At 36.6% G+C, this 5,794-nt stretch overlaps 1 protein-coding gene across 1 annotated transcript in view; it reads right to left on the reverse strand.

Annotated features, from left to right (window-relative positions):
* Nucleotides 1-5,794, reverse strand: part of LOC144978040 (uncharacterized) — a 207,112-nt gene that overhangs the window by 105,219 nt on the left and 96,099 nt on the right. The window lies entirely within an intron of this gene.

Here is a 5,794-nt window from a genome sequence, read left to right on the forward strand (position 1 = left end):
GTAACGTCACTTCCTTCCTAATGACGCATGGTAACTTAGTAACACTGGCTCTAAACTATCGGAACAATGGCGGACGCCCGTATGAAATATTTCTCCGGCGAGCATAAAGCGTATCCAGAGGGAAAAAACCCATAAATTTGATCATGTTTTGACTTTTACACATTCTGATCACAAGACATATGAAAAGTTCTAGCCAGCATGAAGAATAAAAAGTAATGATTTTCTTTGATTAGAACCAAGATGGCCGCCGTTGCCGGGCGACGTGACATCAGACACTGAATCCAATTGAGAAATAATATTAGTTTTAAATCTTGAATTTACCCCCCCCCCCCACCCCCCAAAAAATCTTTCTTTTTTCATTGTGAATCTGGATCTGGGCTTGATCTTTTGTCCGACAGGATTTTCATTAATTACTTATCTTTGGATGAAAGTTTATAAATATAGCTGGACGAATGTGTCTAATAATAGAAAACAAAACATATGTCGGTGGTTATTATGTAAAACATTCGCCGTTCATTATCAATAAATAAATACAAAAGTAGAATTGGATAATTCAGTATCTCTTTTCTTTCAATTATTCATAAATTGAAATATTATCCTACCTAGCGAGATAAGGCGATTTTGCACGGGAAATGGCGAGAATTTGACGTTGTAATCGCGTGATATCACGCTGACATTTGTAAGCCCCCCTCTCAGATAGAAGAAGACGGGCGATAAGTAGGGAGATTTAAACCTGGGAGAATGAGCAGCAGTGCTGTCGTGAAATGAATTAATTTTTTGAAAGGTGTTATTTTGTCATTGCATTGTGGTGCGGGGATTTTCGAAATGCGAATATGGAAGTGAGGGGTGGGGGGGGGGGCAGGGAGAGATATATATAGAGAGGTAGAGAGGGAGAGAGAGAGAGAGAGAGAGAGAGAGAGAGAGAGAGAGAGAGAGAGAGAGGGTGGGGGAAGAAAAGGAATGAGGGGTGAAACAGATAAAAAGAGGGCAGGGGAGGGAGAAATAAAAGAGAGATAGGGAGACAGGGGTAGTACGAGAGAGAGAGAGAGAGAGAGAGAGAGAGAGAGAGAGAGAGAGAGAGGTTGATAAAGAGAAGAAGAGAGGGGTGGAGAGAAAGAGACAAGAAAAGGCGTATGTAAATCAAAGAAAGAAAAAAAAAGAAAGAAAGATAGGAGAGTTAGATTCTATAGACAAATTTAAATAGATAGATAGATGGATAGATAGATAGATAGATAGATAGATAGATAGATATAGATAGATAGATGGATAGATAGATAGATAGATAGATAGATATAGATAGATAGATGGATAGATAGACAGATAGATAGATAGATAGATAGATAGATGGATAGATAGATAGATAGATAGATAGATGGATAGATAGATAGATAGGTAGATAGATAGATGGATAGATAGATAGATAGATAGATATATAGATATAGATAGATATAGATAGATAGATAGATAGATAGATAGATAGATAGATAGATAGATAGATAGATAGATAGATAGATAGATAGATAGATAGATGGATAGATAGATAGATAGATAGATAGATATTGAATCGTGTTTGATACAAATATGGTACGAAAAGTGCTCGACATGTAGTAATGGAGCGAATTATTATTTAAAATATTTACCACAATGTTTGGGGCAGTCTACATCAATGTTTCAGGCTTAATTTGCCATCTTCGGGACTGAGTTGTTTTGTCACAAAACAACTCAGTCCCGAAGATGGCAAATTAAGCCTGAAACATTGATGTAGACTGCCCCAAACATTGTGGTAAATATTTTAAATAATAGATAGATAGATAGATAGATAGATGGATGGATAGATAGATAGATAGATAGATAGATGGATAGATAGACAGATAGATAGATAGATAGATAGATAGATAGATAGATAGATAGATAGATTGATAGATAGATTGATAGATGGATAGATAGACAGATAGATAGATAGATAGATAGATGGATAGATAGATAGATAGATAGATAGATAGATGGATAGATAGATAGATAGGTAGATAGATAGATGGATAGATAGATAGATAGATAGATATATAGATATAGATAGATATAGATAGATAGATAGATAGATAGATGGATAGATAGATAGATAGATAGATAGATAGATAGATAGATGGATGGATAGATAGATAGATAGATAGATAGATAGATAGATGGATAGATAGACAGATAGATAGATAGATAGATAGATAGATGGATAGATAGACAGATAGATAGATAGATAGATAGATAGATAGATAGATAGATAGATAGATAGATAACGATAGAGACAGAGAGAAAGAGAGAATGGTAAATGAAAGAGGAGAGAGAGAGAGAGATAGAGAGAGAGAGAGAGAGAGAGAGAGAGACGGATGGACAGAAAGAGAAAAGGGGATAGAGAAGGAGAGATTGAAAGAAAGAAAAGTAAGTAAGAGAGAAATAGAAGAAAGAGAACGAGACAGAAAGGGAAAAGAGAGGGAGAGAGAGAGAGAGAGAGAGAGAGAGAGAGAGAGAGAGAGAGAGAGAGAGGGGGGGGGGCATTCAATTCATCGCCATGATTTGTTTGTTTTTTTTCTCCATAATCCTTTCATTCCAACACCGACAAAGACATTTGTGACCAGTCGTCTCAAAACGGCATTATGCCGGACTGGACCAGATGATAAAAAGTCAAATTAAAGTCAATCTGTTCATAAATATGAAATCTTGGATTTGAGCACTCTATCTAAAATACCGGATTCACCCTCCACAATAAGACATACAAACTCAATCCAAATCGAATAATTTTGGTTATAAAGTCAATTTTTAGCACTTTAATCAATTAATCAGTAATTATTGACCAATCAAAACATGGAATTTGTGACACACCATCACACATGCTCGGACAAACAGAGTTGGTTGTTTATAAACAATAACGTGAACAAATTCGACCTCCATCTGATCGTTGTTATTGTTTTTATATAGACAAATGGGTGATTAGTTATCACACGATTTTCTCGATCATATTATAAACGTTTAAGTTTACACATAGTTTTCGGTGTTGATTCTACTGATCAAGAGGTAGAACAGTGGGTATTTTACTTAACACATACCATCGATAGTAAAACCTGTGTAGTTTGCTGTGTCTACCGATCAATGCCATTGTTTACATTATGACTATTGTCCGAGAGGCGTGGTTATCTTCCTGTTTGCTGTGTCTACCAATCACTGCCATTGTTTACATTATGACTATTGTCCGAGAGGCGTGGTTATCTACCGGTTTGCTGTGTCTACCAATCACTGCCATTGTTTACATTATGACGATTGTCCGAGAGGCGTGGTTATCTACCGGTTAATTCCGACTTTATTACCGCATTGAAGGGATGGGTCACAAGTGTGATTATCTTAATCATTTATCATTAACTGTCGAACTCGAACTCTGGAAAGTCGAGTAATTTAAATATTATTAAGCCAGAAATCTCGTCCCCTCAAATATCGACCGATTTAAAATGACCCTCACTCATATGGACAAAAACACTCGAAAACTTGGGACCTTGCAAATCTTAAATCACACAAGTATTACATATCAAATTTTTTTGTTCTGAGACAACGCTGTTAACGACCAGGTACCCATTTTACACTTGAGTAAGTACGGTGAGAGAATGTAAGTAAAGAGCCTTTTCAAGGACTCAACTATGAGCCTCACAGAGCGAGACTCGAACCCAGGACATTCCATTCCGAAAGCGAGTGTCATACCACAAGACCACATAGCCATACACAGGAAATAACTTTTCAATCGACTGGCTTCCTATCCAAAGGCTAACAAACGGTATAGAAACCGAGACTTATGGCTATGAGAAACTAAAAGTGCAGGCTGCACTGGAACATTGACAAAAAGAGAAAATATACAGATAGTATGCGATTGGCTAAGAAGTTCACAACTTCCATCCGGAAGTATAACGGACAAACACACAAATCTCTGTGTAACCTTGAACTTTTATGGTCTGGTTAATAGATAGAACGAAGTTGACGTCACTCGGGTCTTTCTTATTGTTTTTTTTTTTTTTTGCCATCCGTGTTTATGAGTAATTCTCACTAAACTGTATTAACCAGTCTATAAACGCTCAGGTTACACATATATGTGTATGTGTATGTGTGTGTGTGTGTGTGTTGGTCCGTTATACTTCCGGATGGCAATGTTGTGGGCTTCACAGTCAAGCGCACACTATCTATGGATAGTATGCGCTTGGCTAAGAAGCTCACAACATCATTGCCATCCGGAAGTATAACTGGCCAACAAAAATAAAAAAGACCTGAGTGACGTCAACCTCGAACTATCTATAAAAGATACAAAACAAAGTAAACGACATTTTGGCCTTCAGCCGCCTTCTTCGGGTCAACAAAATATATGTGACCCCTCGTCTCGAAACGGTATTAAGTCGGGATGATTAAGATGCTAAAATGGAATTTGTAGCCAGACATATTATCCTTAAGTTGAGTTTATTTGCTTTATAGAGGAGAAGGAATATCATATTTTACTGTGCTCAATACCAACGTTTCATATTTTTGACCAGTTTAACTATAATTTGACTTTTTAGCATCTGGTCCATCCCGACATAATACCGTTTTGAGACGAGGGGTCACATATTTCCTTTTCTTGTTTACCTGAAGAAAGCCGAAGGCCGAAACGTCGTTTTTATTCTTTTATAAAATGATTTTGTAAAATGAGTACCTGGCCGTTAACAGCGTTGTCTGTGTCCGTAAAAAAATTTGCAATATCGCCTAATAGGCTTAGTTAAATGTTGCTATTGGCTTGGGACCCCTTGTAAAGCACTTTGAGCACATAATTTAGTCGATATTGCGCTATATAAAAGATCAAGTTTTTATTCTAATTTTTTTTTAAAGCGTTCGCATGTCTTGTTTTGGACTGTGATCTGATTGCTGTTCAACTCGTGATAGAGGCAATGCTAGTGTAGCTGCTCTGAAAAAAAAAAACACGTATTTAAAATTTTAGCCAGAAAACAAAACTCTCTCTTCAAATTATAGATAGAATGCCCTTGGTCAAGGAGCTCACAACATTGTCATCCGGAAGAATAATGGACGAACACATAAAACTGTGTGTAATCATGAACGTTTATAGTCTGGATAATACCGTTTAGTCAGAATTACTCATAAACGCGGATGGCAAAAAACAATAACAAAGACATGAGTGACGTCAACTTCATTCTATCTATAATATCGGTCCTCTTGGCAAAAAAAAAACAAGAAAAAAAACAACAAAAAAAACAAAAAAAAAAACAAAACAAAACAAACAAAACAGAACACAAAAAACAACAACTCTCAAAACTGGGACTTCATGAAGTCTTCATTTAAGTCCCAGGTTTGAGAAGTTTCATATAGGTTTTTTTTTGTTGTTTTGTTATTGTTGTTGTTGCCAAGATGAGAGTTATTTTAATAGATAGATCGGTATTTGAAGATCGAATGAGTTTCTGGCCCCAAATGTTTAAATACGTGTTTTTTTTCTTTTTCCAGAAAACGGCAGAATGGCCATTTTTTTGGGTATCAAACTTGTAAAACAATTGATCTGTTTTTAGTCCCCGGGGATTTCGGGGTTCCTTCCCTTCTTTGGGGAATTACAATTATAAATTGGGAAATAAATATGCGGGTAATTTTAGAAGAATTAGATTTCTACTGGCTCGGAAATGGATATTTTAATATGAGGAGGGAGGGGGAGAGAGAGGGAGAGAGAGAGAGAGAGAGATAGAGAGAGATAGAGAGAGAGAGGGAGAGGGAGAGAGAGGAGAGAGAG

Source organism: Berghia stephanieae, chromosome 8 (assembly GCF_034508935.2).
Source record: "Berghia stephanieae isolate SIO BIC M18660-M18661 chromosome 8, UCSD_Bste_1.3, whole genome shotgun sequence".
Taxonomy (NCBI): domain Eukaryota; kingdom Metazoa; phylum Mollusca; class Gastropoda; order Nudibranchia; family Aeolidiidae; genus Berghia; species Berghia stephanieae.